Source organism: Sminthopsis crassicaudata, chromosome 4 (assembly GCF_048593235.1).
Source record: "Sminthopsis crassicaudata isolate SCR6 chromosome 4, ASM4859323v1, whole genome shotgun sequence".
Taxonomy (NCBI): Eukaryota; Metazoa; Chordata; class Mammalia; order Dasyuromorphia; family Dasyuridae; genus Sminthopsis; species Sminthopsis crassicaudata.
Window position 1 is genome coordinate 416,341,043 of NC_133620.1, and position 11,435 is coordinate 416,352,477.

An 11,435-nucleotide genomic window follows, 5' to 3' on the forward strand; every position below is an offset into this window, starting at 1 on the left:
CCATCCAACACTGACTTTTCCCATTTTTTTGTCATCTTTGACTCTTTGCTAAATTGGAGATAAAATCTCAAAATTGTTTAAATTTGCATTTCTATTATTATTATTTGGGGAATGTTTCTAGTTTGAGATTCTTTTGAAAACAGCTTGTTCAAATTCTTATTTATCATGAAATATTGAGTCAATTCCATATCTTAGTATCTTATGTTTATCCATAATATTTGATACCAATTTTTTCTTTTAAGTTTTTTAGTTTGTTTGTATTGATGTTTTTATTGCCAAAAATGCTTTAATTTTATATAACTGAAACAATTCATTTTGTATTTTATGATTACTCTTATATTTTCTTTGTTTAAAAGTATGCACTCCTCCCCCTACCTCTGCATATAGATGTAAAAGTATTTTCTATGATTCTCCTATAATTATTTTATGATGTTATCATTTACATTCAGGTTACATATCCATTAGGAGTTTACTGTGGTATTTGCTATAAATACTAGTCTGAATTTAATTTCTGCCAAGTTGCTTTCAGGTTTTCCCAGAAGTTCTTGTTAAATCAAAACCAATTTAGATTTTAAAAATATATGTCTGGGAATAAGACCAGTTAATAAAGATTTAAAACAAAGGAATGATGTAGTCCTAGAAGAATAGGGTCAAGTGGCAAAGCTCAAGATGATAAGGAAAGCTAAACATAATATAATTTTTATTTTTAGAACTGGATCATAGAGGGATAAAAACACTGCTCAGATTACATAGGATTAATGATCATTGGCAAAAGAAGATGAAATTACTTTTTAAAAAGATCTTTGAACAATAATGGCTTTAAGGGAACCAAAAATAAGTAAAGGAATGGCAAGTGAGCACCTAGTTGCCTTGGATGAGCTCAAGTCACTTAGTCTACATGAGCTTTATTTGAGGGAATTGAAAGAACTTACAGATATGTTCACTGAATCCCATTATGAACAACTGACTGGCAAATTCTGTTGTTTCTATCTCATTTTTGATATATTTACTTTGCTATCTACATACACAGTCACCACCTCTACTTTAGATCTTCATTATTTTTTTTTAGCTACCTCTATTGTCTTCTTATTTGATCCTCTTGACTCTTTTCATCTTAATCATCTTCCACACAGTTACCAAAGTAGCTAAAATGAAGATCTGAACATGTCACTCCTGTAATTTAACAAACTTCAATGACTCCCTATTGACTCAGGGATCAAATATAAACTCCTCTGTTTGACACATAAGGTTCTTCACAATCTGGCCTCTTATTTATTTCCAGGAATATAACATCTCCTATTTGGCACTGAACTTTTTTTTTTTTTACAATCTATCCCTTAGAATTCTAGCATGTTTCTATCCTTTATTTTCCACCATGCATATCTTTACTAGCCAATTTGCTGCTTCTCCCACAGAACACAGCATAGTCCAGTGTTTTTTTTTTTTTGGTTTTGTTTTGTTTTGGTTTTTTGTTTTGTTTTTGTTTTTGTTTTTGTTTTGTTTTAATCAATGCACTGGCTCTCCTGTACCTGAAATGCTTTCCCTTTTTCCTTTCTCCTTCTTGCTTCTCTGATCACCTTAAATACTTAATTCAAATCCCACCTTCTACAGAGACCCTTTCCATTCTTCTCTTTAGCTAGTGCCTTCCCTCTGAAATTATTGAAAATATTGAGTTATCTGCATATTGTCTTCATCATTAGAATTTGAACTCTTTGAAGGCAGGGAAAAGTTTTTAACCTTTCTGTTTCCTCAATGGAGCTAGAAGATTATATCCTCTTCCTTTCTCTACCTTAATCCCTTAATGAATCAATCCAGCTCTATACTATACTCCACTCTCAAAATGCTTGCTTCTTTGTCCTATCATCAAGCATATTTTGATAAGCCCCAACTGATAAAATCTAATCCCACCATTTTCTTCTTTCATTCCTATACATACACTGCTTAATGGTCCTGAAGGAAGTCACAAAACTGTGACGACTAGGTCCACTAAAAATTTATATTTAGCTAATCTCAAATGGGTCTTACAATCAGACAATTCTGCTGTCTTTCCCAAATCAACTCCTTATCATAATCAGTGACTGCTCCAAACTTTGTCTTCTCTCCTGCTTTCTCATGCCCCACTTTTTCTGCTGAGAACCTTAATTTATACTTTACACTCCTTCCCAAAAAGAATGTGGCCATTCACCAAGGACTTTTTTTTCTTTCTTCTTCATCTCAAATCATTCAGATATCTTCTCCCACTATCTTAGCCCTATAAATATAAAGTGGTCTTTCTTCATACTTAGGTCAACTTATACCCTTGATCTCATCCCCTCCCATCTTCTCTAACAGATTGCCTTCTTTATCATCTTTCTCTCTTTTTAATTTTCAGTCTTTTCTTATCTACTTTCCTGCTGCAACACATTCAATTCAAAATTAAAATAATAATAATACCAAGATATTTTCATTTCTAATGTGGTAAATATCAGCATATAAACAAAAGCTCTTTTTTGAGGAAGGTTCTCAATAATTATGGTTGAGGAGTAGGAAGGGGTCCTGAGATCAAAATGTTTTATGGATTAGGAAACTAGTAGTTATTTTCCTTAGGTCACAGTGACAGAGTTAGGATTCAAGCACAGATCTTTACAGATTAAACTATAGGAATGGCTTGAGAAATCCTCTCTTTCTCTGAGGCTTCCTGATTAACAGATGATGAAACAGGGCAAAGAAGTAAAGTCATTTGTCTAAGGTTCCACAGGCACCTTACTTCTGAGGCCAGGACCTGAAGCCAGGATTTTTACCTCTGAGTCTACAATTTGCCCCAAGACATAGGGACTGCCTCATTTAAAGGCTTTTAAGAAAACATCTTTGTCTATTGAACAACAACGGGATCTAAATTCCTTTAGTATTTTAATCTTTCAGTCTCAACACTATTTGTCCTGGCACAAAAACAGGCTTCATAAACAAGGGTTTAAAAACAGGATATTCACTAAGAGTCCGGTTTTTTTTCTCTAACTGGGCAAATTACAGGCAATCTTACAATTTTATATCAGAGTCTTGGAATTTCCATGGCTTCTGCTCTGTGCCAACAAAAACACACAATTGTAAAGCAGGCAGTTGTTTGTTTTGTTTTGTATTTGTTTTATTTATTTCATAGGCACAGTTATTTGATGATGTACTGATAAGGGATCTATGACTTGCAAATGGAAATTTGATTCTATGAGCTCATGAGTAGAGGTTTTAAAAATAGTTTTCTTTTAATGTTGTCTTATCCCAGGAACTCATAAAACACAAGTCAGCAAAAGTTTTCCTGGACATTGACTGGGAAAAGGACCAAATAAGGTCTTGTAGTAAATTGATTGAAATTATTTTAATGGGGAAATTAGTATAGTGTCATGGAAAGATTATGAGGTGGGAGATAGATACCTGGATGCTAGTTTTACTCTGCACTGGTGTTCTTGGTGCGCTACTGGCAAGGTATATAGAAAGGAACAGAGGATTCCATTTCCTCATTTGCTGAATTGGGTTAAGAATTACTCCCTGATCTATCTCAAGGATTTGTTGAGCATATCAAATTAAATATTACATATGAAATGCCTTGGGAAAAGGATAAAATCTTATATTAGGTAATACTCTGGATTTTAGAAATATGGTTATTGTTGAAAATGTAAATAATATTATACTAAAAGAGTGTTGTGTAATGAAAAGAACATTGGAAATCAGGAGATATTTGGGATCAAATTCTGCTGTTAATGATAGCTGTATGATGATGGGACAAATCACTTGATTTCCTCATCTATATGAAACTAGATGGCATAGTGGTTAGAGTCCCCCGGACTTGAAATCAGAAAGACTTATCTTTGTGAGTTCAAATATGGCCTCAGATACTTTTAGCTATATTATCTGAGGCATCAATTAATTGAATTTGCTTTAGTTCCTCATCTTTAAAATGAGCTGTAGTAGAAAATGGTAAACCACTCTAATATCTTTGCCAAGAAAACCCCAAATGAGTTAACAAAGAGTTGAAAATGACTGAAGTGAATGAAACAACAACAATAAATTATTGTAAGAAGCAAATGAAATCATCTCTGTGGAGTCAAGAAAACTTAGGTTTAAATCTGTAACTTACTCATAGAAAAGCTTCCTTCCTATTTCCTGAGTGAATCAAACTTGTGAGAAAGGGAGTCCTTTATAGGGTAAATCTCATTCTAGAATCTCCTCTTAAGTCACCCTAAAGATAAGAGTTCTATTCCAGCTTTCATACTAAATTTAATTGTAGCTGAACTGGAGAAGATTTAGAAGTGTCTGTAAATACAGTGAATAGAGTGCTGCTGGGACTAGCCAGGAAAAATCATTTTTCTGAGTTCAAATCTGGCCTCAGACATTTATTAGCCATGTGACTCTGTTTGCCTCAGTTTTGTTGTCTACAAAATGAGCTCAAGAAGGAAATAGCAAACCACTCTGTTATCTTCACTAGGAAAACTCCAAATGGAATCACAAAGCCAACTATGACTGAAAAAAAATTAACAACAAGTTACTAGAAGCTTGTGGTTTTAGAATCTAAGAGCAGGTGGGTATCCCAGAAATCATGTAATTTAGCATATTATTTTTGGAATAGAATTTCCTCTATTATATATATATATATATATATATATATATATATATATATATATATATATATATATATATATATATACATATATATATATAACAAATGGTTAGCCAGTCTTCACTTGAAGAATTGTAATGAAGCCTGCCTATCTCTCAAAGCAACTCACTCCACTCTGAGGTGGTTCAAATTATGAGAAAGTTTTCCTCAAAAAAAATTATTAAACCTTTCTGCAACTTTTAACTATTTGTTCTTAGTTTATTAGTCAGTTCAAAGAAATGAGGATGTTTATCATAGGGAAAAATAGTAACTGGGGAATTAAGATTAGCTTTATGTGGATTTGTTCCTTGAAGGAAGCTGGAGATTCCATAAATGAAGAAAAAGTGCAGAAATTTGTGCAAAAGTTTGGAGAGGAGAGATGGAATGTCCCATATGATCAATATCATTAAGGCTAGTTTATGAAATGTAAAATGAGTGGAGAGTGCTTTTTGTGAACCAACAGAATAATTTTTATTCTTAAAAAAAAACATGACGAGTCTTCTAACTCTCAAGTAATTTTTCTCCATGATAAACATCCTCATTTCTTTGAACTGACTCTAGTACAAGGTCTCCAGTCCCATCACCATCCTGGTCCTCCCTCCTCCTCTGGATTCATTCTAGTTTGTAAATGTACTTTAAGAGGGCCTAAAATTCAATCCAAATGCTCTGGGTGTGATCCTACATGGTCAGAATACTTGGGAACTGTTTGCAATGTTCTTTTGACAAAATCTCATATAACATCGGCTTCTTTGAGCCATAACATTATACACTTGTTGCACAAGTTGCAATCCACAAGCTGTTTTTCACACTAGCAGACTAGAAGGCGAGATCACTTAAGAGGGCATAGGGAGACAGAGATAACTTTCAGTCACTTAAGTTCTGGATGTTAATTCATGAACTGAATCCCAAATGATAGCATATATGACTAAATTCTAAATTGTGTAACAAAAGTGTTCTCATACTTAGCAACCCACTTTCTGTAATCTTTCCATGTCATGATTCAGTAATGTATTTGACATTATATTCCCACATTCTTATCCTTTTCCTCCTTCTTTTCTTTCTCCTCCTCTTTGTCCTCCTTCTTTCTTCTTCTTCTTCTTCTTCTTCTTCTTCTTCTTCTTCTTCTTCTTCTTCTTCTTCTTCTTCTTCTTCTTCTTCTTCTTCTTCTTCTTCTTCTTCTTCTCCTCCTCCTTCTTTCTTCTATTCTTCTTCTCTTTCTTCTCCTCCTCCTCCTCCTCCATTTTTCCAAATACAGATAAAGATAGTTTTCAACATTTGCCTTTCCAGAACCTTGTGTTCCAAATTTTTCTTCCTCTTTCTTTCCTCTAGACAGCAAACCATCCAATATCAGTTAAATATGTGCAATTCTTTTTTTAATTAATTATAGTTTTTATTTACCAGATTATGCATGGGTAATTTTACAGCATAGGCAACTGCCAAACCTTTTGTTCCAATTTTTCCCCTCTTCCTCTCCCTCCAGATGGCAGGTTGACCAATACATGTTAAATATGTGAAAGTATAAGTTAAATACAATATATGTATACATGTCCAAACAGTTATTTTGCTGTACAAAAAGAATCGGACTTTCAAATAGTGTACAATTAGCCTGTGAAGGAAGTCAAATATGCAGGCGGACAAAAATAGGGGTATTGGGAATTCTATGTAGTGGTTCATAGTCATCTCCCAGCATTCTTTCGCTGGGTATAGCTGGTTCAGTTCATTACTGCTCTATTGGAACTGATTTGGTTCATCTCATTGTTGGAGAGGGCCTCGTCCATCAGAATTGATCATCATATTGTATTGTTGTTGAAGTATATAATGATCTCCTGGTCCTGCTCATTTCATTCAGCAGCAGTTCATGTAAGTCTCTCCAGGCCTTTCAGAAATCATCCTATTGGTCATTACTTACAGAACTATAATATTCTATAATATTCATTATACCACAATTTATTTATCCATTTTCCAATTGATGGGCATCCACTTAGTTTCCAGTTTCTGGACACTACAAAGAGGACTGCCACAAACATTCTTAATATGTGCAATTCTTCTAAACATATTTCCATAGTCATTATCTTGTGCAAGAAAAATTAGATCCAAAGGGAAAAATTAAGACATGAGAAAGAAATAAAACAAGTAAAGCAACAACAATATCAAAAAACATGGAATACTCTGGTTAGATTCATGTTCAATCTCCATAGTTCTCTCTCTGGATGCTGATAGCTTTTTCCATCACAAGCATATCAGAATGATGCAAGAAAGTATAAAGCTAGACAGCCTGCCTTGGAGTCAAGAGAATTTAGGTCCATTCATATTCTGTATCTGACTATTACTAGCTCTGGGACTATTTTTCCAATCACTTGATCTGTTAGTATCCTCAGTAGCTCTCTAATATAAGTTTTAAATTAGTTGCTGATGTCTGTCATTAAAGGGAGTTTTCATACTGGGAGATGACTATATCGATGTGACTTGGAAGTTTCTGTGTAACCATACCTAAAGAAAAGGGTGCTGGATTTGGAATCAGAAGACTTGGATTCAAGTCCAGGCTCTTATTACTAATACGACTCTGAGAAAGTCACTTAACATTTTTAGGTCTCAGTTTACTCATCTCTAAAATAAGGGAGTTCAAATAAATGATCTCATTAGTCCCTTCTAATTCTGAAATCATGACACCATGACACTAGGTCGTATCAAGTTAGAATAACTTTGAGTATGAGCTCAGCTGTAATTGGGGTCTGAGAATTGGTCTAGCAAGGGATACTAAGGTTCACTGACAGATGATTGACCACTAGGGTATTCATTGTTCTAGCCATGTCTTAAGAAACAAAAGTGTGATGATCTACATCATTAGAGGGTTTGCTCAAATGAAGGAATGCAAAGACTTTAGGATACTAACTTATATTTTTCCTTATTCTGACAGAAAGACCACATATAGACTATGGTGAAACAGACTTTGCCAAATATATAGCCCTTCCTTCCTCTAATTTTTATTCCCCAAAGTTTTAAATTCCTACCAATTTCCTGAAATGTATCCATATTTCCTGAAGAGAAGAGAAAGTTACATGCCTGGCTGTCCTGAATTCCAAGGTGAATTGTGTGAAAGTTTGTCATGTATATAATTCTTCTTATGATCTTGGGATTTTCAAAGAAACACAATTTTTCATAGAATAATTGAATTTTAGGGCTGTTTGGGGATTTGAGTGTGGATCTTTGGGTTTGATATGAGACTAGACAGAATTGTGCAGGTTTGGGACCATTTCTTTGCAATATCAAACCCATTAAATTCATTTGGAAAAAAAGTCAATTCAGAGAAAAGAATTAATTGGATCTTTGTATATCATGGAGACAACTGGTAGAGAGATGGTATTCCTTTTTTAAAGAGAGTAGCTGTGCTGCTGTGTTAACAACAAGAGCAATAAGAATAATAACATTTCTGATGCACTTTAGGGCATAAAGTTTTTTGTATTATCCTCAAAATAACACTAGAAATGAAGTAGAACAAATATTATTGTCCCCATTTAATAAATGAGGAAGCAAAAGTCAAATGACTTGCCCATGATCAATAAGCAAGTATTGTTAATGAAGTTTAATCTCAGGATTTGTGACATTGTCTAGTTCTTTCAATGATATTTAAGAAGACTGACATGGGATATATTTCTTCCATTTACCTTTAGCCTATAATTTTATGTTTTCTAAAATTAAAGATTTCATTAGTATGGAGATATCTCTCAACTCACGCAGATCACAACCCCTCCATCCTAAAGTTACCTATCTTTTTTTCAGCTCCCATACACTCCAGCTTTCAGTTGTCCTTCCTACACCCTCTAGAAATATGAAAGGAAATAAATCATTGCATTTTCCATGCAGATACATGTAAAAATAGAATGCAATTAATTTTTCACAAAGAAAATTTGATTTCTTACATGACACATTTTTTGGTAATATGAAGAGTTTTTTTGCCCCCAATCAATCAACAAACCTTTATTAAATGCTACAAAATATCAGGAACTGTGCTAAATGCTGGGGATACAAAAAGAAGTGAATTTAGTCCCTACCCATGTGGAGATTATAATTGAATGAGTTTTCTTTCCAAGACACTTTTTTTTCACTCATACTTCTACTTTGGGGATGTTTCAACAGGATAATATAGTTCTTTATCAAATATATTTTAACAAACTTCTTGTATCTTGAGAAGTATATAAGCACAAGGTTAGTAACCTCTGCCTTATTATATGGTTTTATAAGTCATCATGGTCAAACTGATGATCACCAACAGTGATTAATTTTCTGTTAATTGTATTTTCTGAATTTAGCTTATCTGATTCTTGGGTTACCATTCAGAACTGGGCCATTCATCATTGGTAAGACTTGACAGACCCTGGATTTTACTGGCATTGCTTTCCAGAATGCAAGATGCAATGCATCAAAGCAGAACTTTACTAAGGAATATTGTCTAATGATCTTGAAGAATGCTTTCAAACATATTTCCCAGTTGCTATATTGTGAAAGATGAACTACATCATTAAAACCTCCACATCCTAGAGTGAACCAATTTTTTTTAGCTCTATTTCTTCTTCTTCTTCTTTGACCTCTCTATATTCCAATTGAACTGAAACCCAAAATGTCCTCAAACTATCTCCACTTCTATACCTTCATGCAGGCTATTTCTTATGCCTAAATTGCATTTCTGTCTGTCAAAATCCTTCCTTTCTTTCAATGTGGAACTCAAAATGTTTCATCTTCCATAAAGTCTTCTCTGATCTTCCTCTCAATTTCTTTACCAAAAGTATTCTCTCCCTCCTCAAATCTTCCTACCTTATTGTCTCCAGACTTTTTCATGTATATCATAGTCAGCCTTGTAATCTTTGTACATAGAATTTTCTAAGTAAATTGTAAGTTTGCTGAGGGCAAAAGCCATGTCATTTTTTTCACATCCATACTCAGGGCTTAGCACATTTATTAATTAACAATGCTTATTAAATCATCACTGTTCAGATGGTAAAATTCAATTACATAATAACCTTTCCTTCCTTCAGTGTTCATCACTGAGAGGCCAAATTCATTTCATTCATTCACTATAAGTGACTACTTTAGGAAAGATACTGTTTGGTTACAGTAGAGACATATAGATCAGCAGGACACAGTCTATGCCCTCAGAGGACTTATGATAGAGTAGACAAAAATATATTATAAAATAGAATACAGGCCAATAAGTAATGGTTATGAGAGTTCTTAAGAAGGAGAGAATTTTTCTAAGTGAAGAGCTCAGGAAGACTTCATTAGGGAAGTTCTTAAGGAGAACTAGATCTTGAAAGAGGAAAAAAAAGGAGAGATAACAAGGTAAAGATGTAGAACAAAGGTGGAAAAGAAAAACGTATTCTACTTTGAGGGAAGGGTTAGTTCCATTTTTGTTCTTATATCATCAGGATCTAGCATAAGTGCCAGACAGATCAGATGTTTAAATACTTGTTGAATTGAATTGGGATAACATACTAAAGAAATCTGTCATCTATCCATCTCCATCCATCCACCTAAGCATCCATTTTTCTTTTCCTTCCTTCCTTCCTTCCTTCCTTCCTTCCTTCCTTCCTTCCTTCCTTCCTTCCTTCCTTCCTTCCTTCCTTCCTTCCTTCCTTCCTTCCTTCCTTCCTTCCTTCCTTCCTTCCTTCCTTCCTTCCTTCCTTCCTTCCTTCCTTCCTTCCTCCTTCCTTCCTTCCTTCCTTCCTTCCTTCCTTCCTTCCTTCCTTCCTTCCTTCCTTCCTTCCTTCCTTCCTTCCTTCCTTCTTCTTCCTTCCTTCCTTTCTTTCTTTCTTTCTTTCTTTCTTTCTTTCTTTCTTTCTTTCTTCTTTCTTTCTTTCTTTCTTTCTTTCTTTCTTTCTTCTTTCTTTCTTCTTCTCTCTTACTTTCTTTCTCTCTTTCTTTCTTTCTTTCTTTCTTTCTTTCTCTCTCTCTTCTCTTTCTTTCTTTCTCTCTCTTTCTCTTTCTTCTTTCTTTCTTTTCTTTCTTTCTTTCTTTCTTTCTTTCTTTCTTTCTTTCTTCTTTCTTTCTTTCTTTCTTCTTTCTTCTTCCTTCCTTCCTTCCTTCCTTCCTTCCTTCCTTCCTTCCTTCCTTCCTTCCTTCCTTCCTTCCTTCCTTCCTTCCTTCCTTCCTTCCTTCCTTCCTTCCTTCCTTCCTTCCTTCCTTCCTTCCTTTCTTTCTTCTTTCTTTCTTTCTTTCTTTCTTTCTTTCTTTCTTTCTTTCTTTCTTTCTTTCTTTCTTTCTTTCTTTCTTTCTTTCTTTCTTTCTTTCTTTCTTTCTTTCTTTCTTTCTTTCTTTCTTTCTTTCTTTCTTTCTTTCTTTCTTTCTTTCTTTCTTTTTCTTCCTTTCTTCCTTTCTTCCTTTCTCTCTTTTCTTTCTTTTCTTTCTCTTTTCTTATCTACGTTATCTACTTATCTATGACATAGAAGTCCATCACCTCATTGAAAGATTTGGAATTTTTTCTTTAAAAACCAACCAAACAGCAAAAATTAAGCAACAACAACAACCAAAAAAAACTCCTTTCGTTACTAGTCTAAAGATATGATTGGCCTACAGTGGTGAATTGCCATATCTCTTTGCTAATCAGCACATTATAATCTTGGGGTCTGTTATACCCCAATTCATAACAGTTCCTTAACTTAAAACCTCTGTTTACTACAGGAAGGCAAGCTTGGAATGTGCAGATGCCTGTGATTTAGCCACTAGAGCAGTACAAGGGGTTAATACTGAGGAAGTTGGCTCTGGGTCAGCCTCTTTTTTTTTTTTTTTTTTCCTTTTCTTGGCTGTGCTCTGG